At 42.3% G+C, this 15,128-nt stretch overlaps 1 protein-coding gene across 1 annotated transcript in view; it reads right to left on the minus strand.

Moving 5' to 3' along the window:
• Positions 1–15,128, minus strand: part of CSMD1 (CUB and Sushi multiple domains 1) — a 2,074,203-nt gene that overhangs the window by 420,064 nt on the left and 1,639,011 nt on the right. The window lies entirely within an intron of this gene.

Genomic DNA, 15,128 nt, shown 5'->3' on the forward strand with positions numbered 1-15,128 from the left:
TAAAAATTTGGGTTGGATATGATACTTCTTCTTAGCCCTAAAAACAGCCTCTCACAAGCTCAGACCAAACCTTTTATAGACTACACGTATGGATAACACAGCAGATTGCACTTTGACACGTGACTAAAGCAGCTCTGCAGAGCTTGTAAGCCTATTCTTTCTCTCATTTGCTTCTTAACTGTCATCTCTAACCTGAATCGGGGGTTTTAAGAAAACAAAACCAGAATAGATAATAGATAATCTATAGCTATGGGCTTCCCTGGTGGCTCAGTGGTAAAGAATCCACCTGCCAATGTAGGAGACATGGATTCGCTCCCTGGGTTGGGAAGATGCCCTGGAGGAGGAAATGGCAACCCACTCCAGTATTCTTGCCTGGAGAATCCCAGGGACCAGGGAGCCTGGAGGGCTAGAGTCCATGGGGTGGCAAAGAGTCAGACAGGACTTAGCGACTAAACAACAATAACAACAACAATCTATTGCTACCACTTCACTATTGTGTGGTGGGTGTTACTAATCTGATGAAAGTGTGTCCAAGATCAGTAAACGCTCCTTGTTCTGGCTGAGGAAAGAGTTGGTTGAAATAGATTTTCTTGTGCAAGCATCCACATGGTACCTGCTGTTGCATTGGAGTCTCATTTTTCTGAGGATTTGACCCAGATCTCTCTAAAACAACTGACTTCCTTCCATCATCTTTAGACAACAACACTGCAGCCTGTGAATGGCCACCAACCAACCATGCCCTTTGCAGATGGTGTGGGCTTCTCCCCACTGGTGGGCAGGGATACGCTCCCTGAGTTTCAGGAATCTGTGTGGACGCAACATAACCAGGCACCTGGAATGACCTGGAGTTTCCCACAAGTATCCCTCTCCATCACGATCAATAACATAATCTCAGAAAGTAGCAGATTGCTATTAAAAGTGCCGTATGCTTGTTAAAATCAAGTGTAATCATGCTTAATTATGATGTTCAGGGGAAATTCTGTTGTGTGCATAAAATACTGTACTTGCATTTCACAAAAATGTGATTTGACTAAAACAAAAATGAGATGCTCTCAAAGGTGCTGTTGACAGCTAAGCTGAGTCAAGAATGATGCTGCTCTGTTTTGCTTTTTCCCCTTGGTGCTCCCATCCCAAATTACAGGACCCTAGAAATCCAGGAGACATGTAACCACAGACAGGAGCTGTGCCAGCTCTTCCCCTTGTCTCGTAGAGGCTATGGAAGCATCAGTCTCCAAACTCAGGGTCAGCACTGCCCAAATCATTTCTATGTGTCATTGAAGGTGAAAACTGTCTTTGTGGTGTTGTCCAGAAAGCTAAGACAGGGGCCTCAGAGAACACTTGTTGGGAAAATGATGATTCAAGATACTGATCAGCAACTCTGGGAGAGCTACATTTACATGGCCAAATCCTCCGCTCTCCTGGGCGACCTAGTAACCTGATTTGAGACTTCAAAGCTGACTCTGAGCTGACGGTTGAGATCCAGCAGTGCTGCCTGTCTCAGCGCAGAGGGCTGGCTTGGCAGTCAGCACCACCACGGGATCCTGCCTTCTCCTGATTCTGCTGCATGAGAGCAAGAGAAACGTGCACCCAGGTCACTGGGACCAGCAGGGCACCACAAAACCAGCAAGGTCATCAGAAACAAAGAAGGTCTGAGCAGGGGTCACAGTCCAAGGAGGCATGTTGCGTAAACGTAACCCTGGGTTTTGAATGAGATCCTGGAACAGAAAGAGGATGTCAGGTAAAAACTTGGGAAACCTGAAGTGTTAAGCATTAAGTGTGTGGTCAGTTATGTCCAGCTGTTTACAACCCCATGGATTGTAGCCCAGCAGGCTTCTGTGTCCATGGAATTTTCCAGGCAAAAGTACTGAAGTAGGTTGCCATTTCCTCCTCCAGGGCATCTTCCTGACTCAAGGATCGAACTCACATCTCCTGCCTTTCCTTTATTGGCAGGCAGGTTCTTTACCACTGAGCCACCTGGGACGCTGATAAATGAAGTGTGGACTTTAGCTAATAATTGCGCTGCCCTGACAGTCACAAGAGTAGAACTGCCTGAGCTGAGAAGACTTTGGTGGTGCTTACTGTTAAGTGTGGACAGTGTCCTGTCCTACAGGGGAGCGGCAAGCTTCCACTCCTCTGTTGCTTCTGCTCTCACGACACTGAAGAGAAACTGCACTCAGTGGCTCTCTTTCTGTCTAGAAGATGCACATGTAGCCCAGGTAAGACTTGCATCTGTGCACTTGTGACAATGAGTCTGAATCACCATCACCTATTAATACTGAAGTGGCCCAAGAAAACCCAGAAGATTTGTATCTAGAGACAAACAGGGCTGACTAATGGAACATACATTGTGCTGGGCTCTTAGAACAAAAGGAATTTTATCTCAAGTAAAACCGAGTCACTATGAATCTCACACTTGGAACTCTATAGGATAAGAAATAGTCAACTGGAACTGCTATGAAAATACCTTTAATAATTTGGGGGAAAAATAAAGAACCAAAGCATGTAGTTAAATTTAAATAATTGCCAACATTTTCTAAATTTATATTTTCCTGACTCTCACAGTTTCCACTGTGTATGCATGCCCAGTCACGTATGACTCTGTGACCCCAAGGACTGTAGCCTGCCAGGCTCCTCTGTCCATGAGATTCTCCTGGCAAGAACACTGGAGTGAGTTACAATTTCCTACTCCAGGGGATCTTCCCAGCCCAGGGATTAAACTTGCATCTCCTTTATCTCCTGCATTGGCAGGCAGTTTCTTTATCATTTCACCACTTGGGAAGACCCAACAGTTTCCATTAAATAAGAGCAAATGTCAGGGCATGGCATTTGCTGCTTCTAGAAAATTGATGCCCCTACTGTGCCCAGAATTTTATTCTCTGTGAGGTCCACACTGCTCCCAAGAATTCCATCCCATAAGTCACAACACTTAAATGATTCCTTCAACATCATTTTTTTAAATTGGGGTATAGTTGTTCTACAATGTTATGTTAGTTTCTGCTATAAAACAAAGTGAATCAGCTATATGTATACATATATCCCCTCCCTCTGGAGTTTCTCCTCCCATCCCCCAACCCATCCCTCCCTTCTTGGTCAACACAGAGCACTGAGCTGAGCTCCCTGTACTGTACAGAAGCTTTCCACCAGCTCTCTATTCTACAAATGATCTTAATGACCAGGATAACTATGATGGCACTCACCTAGAGCCAGACATCCTGGAGTGTGAAGTCAAGTGGGCATTAGGAAGCATTCCTATGAACAAAACTAGTGGAGGTGATGGAATTCCAGTTGAGCTATTTCAAATCTTAAAAGATGATGCTGTGAAAGTGCTGCACTCAATATGCCACAAATTTGGAAAATGCAGCGGTGGCCACAGGCCTGGAAAAGATCAGTTTTCATTCCAATCTCAAAGAAGGGCAATGCCAAAGAATTTTCAAACTACCATACAATTGTACTCATTTCACATGCTAGCAAGGCAAAATGCTCAAAATCCTTCAAGCTAGGCTTCAGTAGTATGTGAACCAAGAAATTCCAGATGTACAAACTGGATTTAGAAAAGGCAGAGGAACCAGAGATCAAATTCCCAATGTCCGTTGGATTATTGAAAAAGCAAGGGAATTAAAAAAAAAAAAATCTACTTCTACTTCGTTGACTACACTAAAGCCTTTGGCTGTGTGGATCATAACAAACAGTGGAACATTCTTAGGGATAGGAATACCAGACCACCTTACCCACCTTCTGAGAAACCTGTATGCAGATCAAGAAGCAGGAAAAATGGACTGGATCAAAATTTGGAAAGGAGTATGTCAAGGCTGTATATTATCTCCCTGCTTATTTAGCTTATATGCAGAGTACATCATGTGAAATGCTGGGCTGGATGAAGCACAAGCTGGAATCAAGATTGCTGGGAGAAATATCAATAGCCTCAGATAGGCAGATGACACCACTCTAACAGCAGAAATTGAAGAAGAACTAAAGAGCCTCTTGATGAGGGTAAAAGAAGAGAGTGGAAAATTAGCTTAAAACTCAACATTCAAAAAACAAAGATCATGGCATCCGGTCCCATCACTTCATGGGAAATAGATGGGGAAACCGTGGAAACAGTGACAAAGTTTATTTTCTTGGGCTCAAAAATCACTGCAGATGGTGACTGAAGCCACGAAATTTAAAGATGCTTACTCCTTGGAAGAAAAGCTATGATAAACCAAGGTAGTGTATTAAAAAGCAGAGACACTTTGCCAACAAAGGTCCATCTAGTCAAAGCTATGGTTTTTCCCACAGTCATGTATGGATGTAAGAACTGGACCATAAAGAAGGCTGAACACTGATAAATTGATGCTTTAGAACTGTGATGCTGGAGAAGACACTTGAATTCCTTGGACAGCAGGGAAACCAAACCAGTCAATCTTAAAGGAAATCAATCCTAAATATTCATTGGAAGGACTGATGCTAAAGCTGAAGTTCCAATACTTTGGCCACCTGATGCAAAGAGCCAACTCATTGGAAAGACCCTGATGCTGGGAAAATTTGAGGGCAGGAGGAGAAGGCGGATGACAGAGGATGAGATGGTTGGATGGAATCACTGGCTTAAAGGACATGAATCTGAACAAGCTCTAGGAGATGGTGATGGAGAGGGAAGCATGGTGTGCTGCAGTCCATAGAGTAACAAAGAGTCGGACATGACTTAGCAACTGATCAACAGTAAGTGTATATATGTACATCACAAGTTTCCAATTCATCCCCACCTCCCCCAACCCCAAGTCCGCACATCCATTCTCTATGACTGCTTCTCTATTGCTGCCCTGTAAAAAGTTTCCTCTGTACCATTTTTCCAGATTCCACAGGTATGCATTAATATCTTTTTTAATATGAGAAGCTATTCTGTTATGCAGATTAAAATCACAGGGATAAGAGGAAACTCCCAAACATTTGAGAACATCTCTTGATTGCTCTTTTTTTTTTTTTTAAAAACAAGAATGGTCACTTTTCCAGTCAATCAATGGAAAGTTAATCTGGCTAGAGTCCATGTGGACTCTCCCAGGCAATTCCTACATCTCCTTTTACATCACTTGAAGTGCCTTCTTATTAAACAATAGACAGACACACAAGGCAAAGCTATGTTGGTTTTTTTTTCCTTCTGTCTGTCTCAAGGTGAGACACTCTAATCAGCTTTAAAAAAAAAAAGTGTATAAACTTACATTTTTTGGAGCGGGGAGGTGCTGTGCCCTTTGGCAATCGGGATTGAACTTGTCAACAGGTGCATCTGCAGTGGAAGCGTGGAGTCCTACCCACTGGGCTGCCATGGAAGTCCACTTACATTCCTTTTTACACAGTAGACACTGCTAACTCAGCTGCCTGCACTCAGCTGTGCAGGTCACGTAAACGGGGCCTGACCCTTGGTAGTTGGTACAAAGCTGTGTTACTGCTCTGTGCTCGGTTACGTTACCTCTGAAAACACTGCTGGACATAAAACGCGCTTGGTCTTTATTGTGCTTTGAAAATATAAGGCCCCTCTGCTGCTGCTGCTGCTGCTAAGTCGCTTCAGTCGTGTGGGACTCTGTGTGACCCCAGAGACGGCAGTCCACCAGGCTCCCCCATCCCTAGGATTCTCCAGGCAAGAACACTGGAGTGGGTTGCCATTTCCTTCTCCAGTGAATGAAAGTGAAAAGTGAAATTGAAGTCGCTCAGTCATGTCCAACTCTTAGCAACCCCATGGACTGCAGCCTACCAGGCTCCTCCGTCCATGGGATTTTCCAGGCAAGAGTACTGGAGTGGGTTGCCATTTCCTTCTCCAATGCATGAAAGTGAAAAGTGAAAGTGAAGTCGCTCAGTTGTGTCCGACTCCCAGTGACCCCATGGACTGCAACCTACCAGGCTTCTCTGTCCATGGGATTTTCCAGGCCCCTCTACTTCATTCCAAATCATAAAATGTCACAGATGAAACTGGATGGAAGCACAGGTTGAGGACTTGAAAATGAAGACAGAAAGTCTCCCTTTATTAAAAGTCAAAGTAACCGTCCTCCATTTAGTAATAATTAGAAGCAATCATAAAAATTAAGTGTTGTGAATAATATTGAACTATTCAAAAATTCCTGCAGATATACTTTTGAAAGATTTAACAGGAAGACTTCTGTAGTCAAGGGGTGGAAATGTTTAATAAAAAAAATGAAAGGAAAAGAAACTACTTAGTACTAATTGACTCTTGAATATGGAGATTATTTTATACTCCATGGGAGCCTTCTTCCATCAATACTATTTATGAGAAGACATTCATGTTTCAGATCCATTAGATATGGAATTATGAGGCCAGACTCTGCAAATCTAATATTCATAACAGGTCCTGCAAAATAGTGGTGGTCATAAAACTTCTGTGAACTACATTGATCTCTTTTATTGGGTTTTCTCCAAATTCCATGGAAATGTAAAGGCAAGTATTTAATTTACTCAACCGACTAATAAGCTATTTTAATCAAATTCAGAAATAGAACAAGAGCTTTTTCAAAACTCTCTCCAAGACACCAATTGCCTCAAACAGAGGAGGTGTTTGCATGTCAAATCAACTGCTATCAGGGTATGATGTTATCATCTGCAGATGAGCTGAGCTGGCAAACCCCAGGGCTGGCGAGTGCCCTTGGAGGGAGCTGAAGTAAAAAGGTAAAAGGGTTTTAACACCTTGAAGTGAAATTAAAGTTAATTCAGTCAAGAATCTAGCCTCTTTTTCAAATTGCACCATCTGGTAACGGCCTCAACCATTTCCTACCCTTGAACTCCATGAGAAAATAGGTATTATTCTCCCTGTGCCTGACATTTAACAGTAAGTGTAAAATATTACATATGTTTTAAAAGTCCCAAACAATTTCTGCTAGACTGTTGGGGGCTTAAAAAGCAACGTTCATGCTACGTACACTGAATCTTTAATCAGCATTCAAGGGGAACAAAGAAACAGCGCTGCAGTCAGAACCACTTTCCGATGGAATTTGCACGGGGAGGAGCCTCCCAGAGAAGCATTGGGAAGCACAGCTCTTGGAGCTCCTGCGAATGTCCAGACTGCAGCAAAGATCCTGACAAGCTGGACTTCAGAAAGCAAACAATGCAAAAAATCTGAAACATCCCTCCAAAATGTGTATACAGAGAAGAGGTTCCCAAAGGAAGTTTTTGTTGTTCAGTTCCTCAGTTGTGTCTGACTCTGTGACCCCACGGACTGCAGCCTGCCAGGCCTCCCTGTCCTTCACCATCTCCCAGAGCTTATTCAAACTCATGTTCCTTGAGTCGGTGATGCCATCCAACCATCTCATCCTCTGTTGTCCCCTTCTCCTCCTGCAGTCAATCTTTCCCAGCATCAGGGTCTTTTCCAATGAGTTGCCTTTTCACATCAGGTGGCCAAAGGATCACAGCTTCAGCATCAGTCCTTCCAAAGAATATTCAGGACTGATTTAGGATTGACTGGTTTGATCCCCTTGCTGTCCAAGGGACTCTCAAGAGTCTTCTCCAACTCCAAAATTCAAAAGCATCAATTCCTCAGCACTCAGCCTTCTTTATGGTATACCTCTCACATCTGTACATGACTACTGGAAAAACCATAGCTTTGACTAGACGGACCTTTGTCGGCAAAATGATGTCTCTGCTTGCTAATACACTGCCTAGGTTTGTCCCAGCTTCAAATGGTGAGGAAGAATATGTTTTCATACAGACTCAGCAGAAAGGCTAAACAATAAAAGACTGACCACATCAACATTGACAAGAAGGAAAACAACAACAACAAAAAACCACTGAAACCCTCATGAATCGCTTGTGGGAATGTAAATACTAACACCACGTGGGGATGAGACCCCAGGCTGAGCAGCTGGAATCTGGGCCCTGTGGACACTCCAAGATTAGGATAAGGGCAAAAGCCAGGAGGAATTGAGTCCTGTTTGGATAGGAGGTAAAGAGACCATGCATTTCTCATTCTCCAGGTCAAGGAAACCCTCCTGACTATGCAAGTGCCGAGAGGCTGCTCAGAAGAAAGGGAAGGGAGGGGCTGCCAGACCACAGTACGTTCTTCTTCCTAGAGACCCTGGCTCTGGATGCTATCTTGGCTAAGAGATATACCCACACAGGGGAGGACCCTGAGATAAACCAAATACAGACTCAGGGCCAGGCGAAGCGAGATGATTGGCCAGAGAAAACCTGAAGAACCGCCCTACACCAGCGATCTGGATCACCTCTTTCCGGGGCTCCTCCTCGCTGGGGGGACGCCCGCACCCTTTCTCTCGGGTGTGTGTCTCTGCCTTGCTTCTGTCTTAACTGCACAGCATCTCTGTGTGCTCTCTCACTAGTTGTGTTGTGTGTCTAATAAAAACCTTTGTACCTGTTTTTACACTTTTTGCCTCTTTACAACATTCATTCTTTCAAATGGGACAACAGCCAGAGGAACTTTGCTTCTAAACTCCAGCCCTTGCTGGTTTATAATTTTTATCTTAACTATCAGTTACCAAAAGCTCCCCCAGGTCCACTGTCCCAAAATCTCCACGCTCACAGCCAGAGCTGCTGTGTCGGGTCTCATAGGCTGTGCACTGAACTACTCCAGGGCTGCTGGACACTATTTGTCTGTATTTGTATCCAGTTGATATCTGTGTGTATGCATACATATATATTTAAACTTGAATTATAAAGGGAAATTCTGATATAAAATCTAATTATTAAATATATATGTGCTATGTGCACACTAAGTAACTTCAGTCGTGTCTGACTTTTTGTGATGTTATGGACTGTACCCTCCAGGCTCCTCTGTCCATGGGATTCTCCAGGCAAGAATACTGGAGTGGGTAACCATTCCCTTCTCCAGGGGATCTTCCTCACCCAGGGATCAAACCCACATATCCTCCAGGTCCTGCATTACAGACAGATTCTTTACCGCTGAGCCACTGGGGAAGCCCAAATATATATACACATAAACAAAATATCTATGCATACATATATGCATACAGATGGTAAAGAATATACACACACACACATATTTCTTATATTTCGTCCATGATACATCTTCCATGGAGATTTAGAAATATCTGCTATAAGGCTGATGTTATAACATTACTATTACTAGTGTTAATAACAACAAATAATATTTAGTAGCTGCCTACCATGTGCCGAGAACCATATAAATTACTTAACACATGCTATACAAATTTCAAACTAGTTTGTAACCACCGTGAGACAAGAGGATATGTCTGCTTTTTGCATATTACTTTTGAATGCTGAGCACAATGGCTAGTATATACTAACTACTTAATATTTATCATGGGGATACTGTTTATGCAGTTTCTGTCATCTTTGTAACAATTCCCAATGCTTTTGCAAATACATGTGATAGATTCTACCATTTGTCTCATTTTACAGATAAAAGAACTGAAACTTGAAGAAAATTACATAACACTGCAAACACTGAACCGTCTCGGTCATAAATGTTGAAGATAAGGCTTGAATTCAATATTTTCTGGCTGCACTACTGGAACTCTTAACTCTCAAGCTGCTGTTGACGGGTCCTGGGAAGTAGTTTTGAGGCTTTTGGACTTGATGATCTAGGTTAGAACTGATAAATGTGCTGGAGTGGTGTTGAAAGGAGCTCCTTCTTCACGGAACAGAGGGGTTCTAGGCGTTTCATAATCCTACAGTTTGCTATAACAGGTAAAAATCAGTACCCTCAGTTTCCATATTTATTGACAGATGTAATATCTGGGCTGCTGCTAACTCAGTGGAATCCTGATGACCATTCTCTGTCCTACAGAAAAGCAGTAACCGTGGAGACACAGGATTTGCCACTCCATGCTCCCGCTGGTCAGTTACTTTTTTCTTTTCATTTATTTATTTATTTGGCGGTGGCAGGTCTTAGTTGCAGCACGCAGGATCTTTTAGTTGAGGCCTTTGAACCTTAGTTGTAGCATGTGGGATCTAGTTCCTTGACCAGGGATCGAACCGAGGCCCCCTGCATTGGGAGTGTGAAGTCTCAGCCACTGGACCACCAGGGAAACCCTCTAGTCCTCTATGTGTCCGGTAATTTTATCAGCGAATCACATCTGCCTTTATCTGGAAGTCAGGCTAACACTCTGAGTTTTAAAGAGCTTGTGTGTGCTCTGTCATGTCCAACTCTGCCATCCCATTGACTGCAACCCACCAGGCTCCTCTCCATGGAATTTCCCAGACAAGAATACTGGCTCAGCTGCTTAGTCCTGTCTGACTCTTTGCAGTCCCATGGGCTAGAGTCCCCAAGTTCCTCTGCCCATGAAAGTTTTTAGGCAGTAATACTGGAGTGGGTTGCCATTGCCTCCTCCAGGGGATCTTCCTAACCCAAGGATCGGAACCACATCTCTTGAATCTCCTGCATTGGCAGGCAGACTCTCTACCACTGTGCCACTAGGGAAGCCCTTTTTAAAGATCTTATTTGACCTGTATTCCTCTTACCTCCTCTCTGCCCCACTCCAATCTCATGTCTATTTTAAGTGGGGCAGGTCTCCCTCCACAGTGTCTGTGTGAGCTCAGTCGTTTCAGTTGTATCTGACTCTGTGCGACCCCATGGACGGTAGCCTGCCAGGCTCCTCTGTCCGTGGGATTCTCCGTGCAAGAACACTGGAGTGGGTTGTCATTTCCTTCTCCAGGGGATCTTCCCCACCCAGGGGTCAAACATGAGTCTCTTGCATCACCTGCATTGGCAGGCATGTTCTTTACCACTAGAGCCACCTGGGAAGCAGGAGGGTTAAATTGCATTTTACATGAACTTTCTCCTATGTTTATTTGACTTACTTCATTCCCATCACGAAACTACTGTCCAGACTTGCTTACTGGGTTTCTCCCTTTGTGTTTCAGGTGGAATGATACCCAGAGGCCGCTGAAATTAAGATAAAGCACACTGCATCTCTCACTTTACTTTTCCTCTGTGCACAATGATAACATGTTCAATGACTTTTCCAGAGTTTCTTCCTGTTTATCTATAATATTGGAAAAATAATTTTTCGTAGCATATAACTGGCTTTTCCCAGCAGCTTGGTGCTAAGTGAGCCTACAGAGAGAGATAAAATACCCACTGCTGTTTTGGAGCTGTTAGCTATTGTAATGCACATTGTTATGTGATCATTTCTCATATGTAAATAGATGCTTCATGCTACCAGATACTTTAATGTGATTATGTCAAAACTCTTTAGATGAATTCCTTTTTCTGTTTAATTCTTACAGTTGCCTATTCTAAAAGTTGTATCAGGTCCACATGGCTTAAAAAAGAGTTTCAGCATCCAACTGGTAGCTACCAATCAATAAATCACCAGAAAGCTGACTTATTAGATTGCTTGGTGGTGCTTTTATTCCTTTTTATTATAGATATTGTGGCAGTGAAGAGACACAGGGAGAAGGCTGACTATGACTGTGAAAAAATGGAACTCTTCTCCAGAGAAATTTTAAATATACTATTTGGGGTGGAGAATGTGTGCAAATTGAATATAGATGGTTATAAGCACAAACTAGTTAAGAGTTGATTCTTAAGAACTGTCAGAAAATGAAAACATATCTACAGCACTGGAATTCACTTTTGTAGAGAGTTGTTGCTGGGTTCTTTGGCACAGATACATGAATGGAAATCTTTAGAAAGACCATCACTACTTCTTTTTTATTGGAGGTTAGTAATCATTTCAAAATGGAATTCTATGAGTATTCTACACTGCTTATGTGAAATAAATCTGCTTTGATTTCTTTCTCAGTATAACGACTAAATACATACATACACACAGAGCATATCAAGTTAATCATTGACGAATATACATTATTGGTAAAGAAGGGATAGTTGTCAGCCTCTTCCAAAAGCATATGGCTGCTAAGATTTATTTTAAGATGTGAGAAAACAATGACTAAAAAGTTAGGTTTATTTAAAAATGCTACAGTAGTAATTTTTTTTTTAAATAGTAATCTAAAAAATACATTTTATTTGTAGTTTAGAAGGTTAGGAGTCATTTTGATAAAATATGATATAACTTTAAAGAGACAATAAAAGAAATTAAGAAACTTAATTTGATGACTTTTGATATAATGATGCAGTTGCTTTTCTATTTCTTCGAAATTCTTCCTCATTGTTTTTCTGTTTTCCCTCCTTTTAGCTTTATTTTGGTTTCCTCCATAGGGCCTTCTATTGTACAACATTTTTCCTGCCACCATTTCCCACGAGAATTGCTTCTGCTTTTCAAGTCGGGAATTAAGTAAACAACATGTTTCCTTAATTTTCTCTTTGTTCCAAATTGAAGATTTTCTTTTCTGTTTGTAGTGGTGGCATGTGGTGTGGGTGGTTTCCTCCTGGCTTCATTTCTCCAGATCTTTCTCTTACATAATTAGCTCCAGTCCCCTGCGTCCTCCATGGGAACTCCAGTTGAGCAGCTAATTACTGTCTTACAAAGCTAAGCATGGGCGCCCTGATCCCACGCTGACGGCATCCTCTTCCTCTGCCAACCTTCCACCCAGGCATGTAGCATCAGTGCTTTTAAGGTTTTCTTGTTTCAGTAGCAATGACACAGTGTCTGCCTCCCTGCTTTTCTTTTCCTCTGATCTGAAGCAAAATCCAAGTTTGCACTGGCTTTTAATTCTTCCACTCAAAAAGAGGAGTGCAAATTCTTCATGGTCCAATTCCCCAGGAAAAGAGAGAGAGGGGGCTCCTAGTGTTGCTCAGTTGGTCCCTCTTGGACTGAGAATTTCTTCACCCTCTCTTTTCTGGTTACATCAACTATGAACACTCCCTGTGTGTTCCCCTGGAGATCTATATATTCCCTGGCTAAACATTCCCCCTGGAGATTTAAGTATTCCCTAAGAAAACATTCCCCCTGGAGATCAACATGTTCCCTGGGAAAATATTCCTCCTGGAGATATAAGTATTCCCTGGGAAAACATTCCCCCTGGAGATCTAAATTACTGCCCTTCAGGTAGCAGAACATCGAGTGTTTTCCATGAACCAAGGAACCTGAGGCCCTAGGAGAACACTGATGTCAGGATCTGAAGCCTGAAGGGCATGCAGATGTTTGTGGAGTTTCCTTAGAAATATTTAAGAATGCCTTTGAGGGTTTTAGTGGTAAATTTTAAGACAAAATCATGATAGGAAATATTCCTCAGAGCCTTTCCAGTTCATGAGCAATATATTTTTAGAATGTTACATCTATAGGGCATGATTAAACAGGGTTTTTTAAAGGCTTCATTTCATTTTCAGGTCGATATAATCCCTAATGCAAAATTCATCTAATTACTTGTAGAAGTTCATATACTTAATGGCAAAATTAAATATCAAGATGAGTTGATGATTGTTCTGTTCAATTTCTTTAAAGTGTTTAGAAAGAGATCTAGTTATTTCAATATTGCTTACTCCAAATAAGCCTATATTAAAGAAAACAGTATTCCCTGACATCTGAATTGCAATTTCACTGCATTGTGGCTTAGACATCTCAACATTTTTTTTCTTCCTTGAATATGAAGTACAAATGTGTCTTTCTGAGTGGTGAACATTTATAGTTGGGATTATATCATTTCTCTAAGCCTAAAATAATGAGGAAAACAACAGCTTTCATCCATATACATTTTCCATATAATTGATTTGGTCACTGAGCTTTTCTGGGGTGGTGGGGTGCTTCACAGGTGGCGGAGTGATAAAGAACCCGCCTTCCAATGCAGGATCCCCTGGAGAAGGAAATGGCAACCCACTGCAGTGTTCTTGCCTGGAGAATCCCACGGACAGAGGATCCTGGCAGGCTATGGTCTGTGGGGTCGCAAAGGTCACGACTATGTCACTGAGCACACACACTGAGCTTTGCTACCTGTATCCCCTTCACCCTTGGTCAGGTGCCCTTAATCTGGCTACCAAATAAAATAACTAACTTAACGTCTTGCAGACAAATGTGCTCTCATCTTCTATTCGTTCCCTGGACACTTGGTTCCTTAAATGTCTTAGCTCCCCTCTGTAGCCTTCCTGACCTCGCTCCCGCCTGACTCAGTGGAGCTCATCCCCCAAGACTCCGTCCCAGAGCTCACCCTGGTCCTTCAGACGTTCAGCAGACCCACCCACGCCGTCCCGCTCTGCAGCCTCACTCTGGCCAGTCCTTCTTGCTGGAGGGAACCCCAGATATACACAGGGTCTGTCCTCACTCACACAGCTCTGCTCTCCAAAGAGACAGCCTCATTCTCCTCTCCGAAGCCATGAAACACCTAGACCTGTGCATCACCCGCAATTCCCCTACTGGCCTCATCACAACCTGGTAAAGCAGCAAGCCTCAGACATCCTTGCTTATAACATACATTCTTATTTCAGGCAAACACTGAAAAAGAAAATGAAAAAGTGACATGAGATCCTCTTATTAGTGACTGTAAGACATATCCCAAATCAGAGATGCTAAAATGTGGGAAAAAAAAAAAGATGTCTTGGGAGTGATGAAGCATGCTATGTGTTACTATTATTAGCATGTAAAATAAATTCATTATTATTAACGTGGCAGAAAGGTCCTAGACACAAAGCCAAACACTGGCCAAAGTAGGCAGGGGCACCCCTACCCTCCTGATTGATCATAAGGTAAAATCCCTGCACGCCTGCCCACTTGTGGTTTCTGTATCAGCCAAGACAGTGCCTGGCACAAACCAGATACTCAGTGAATAGTAGTAAAATTAATTAGCTAAATTCATTCTGTTTAGTGGTTTTAGCTATGTGGTTCTTTCATTTTCTTTTCTTTTTTTACTTTTCTATGTCTTATACTCATTTTATTATTGATAATCATACAGTTATAGCAGCACTGACTTTATATTTTTCAAAGCAAAGAAGAAGGTGTGCCCTGTGTATAGTTCTACACATATGGTGCATTAGAAATGGTTTCTGGGTATAAGGTTTTTTTTCAATACATTGACAGTAAACATTTTTAGGAATAAGTTTAAAAGGTGTTTCCTTTTCTTATCAAGAGAAACACTGTCAGTGGCTTCAGAATTTTTCCAGTATGCTCATATGGTAGAATGAGGGGCGATTATAGGTGGGAAATAATTGGTTATGCCTGTTTTTATTTTATTAGCCACTTTTTGCATTGCACCTCTAAAAAAATAATGGGAATTTTTTTTTTTGACCATATACAGAGTTTAATGGAAGGTATGCA

Source organism: Bos grunniens, chromosome 27 (assembly GCF_055505025.1).
Source record: "Bos grunniens cultivar Pamir isolate PY7600 chromosome 27, Bosgru_T2T1.0, whole genome shotgun sequence".
Lineage (NCBI taxonomy): Eukaryota > Metazoa > Chordata > Mammalia > Artiodactyla > Bovidae > Bos > Bos grunniens.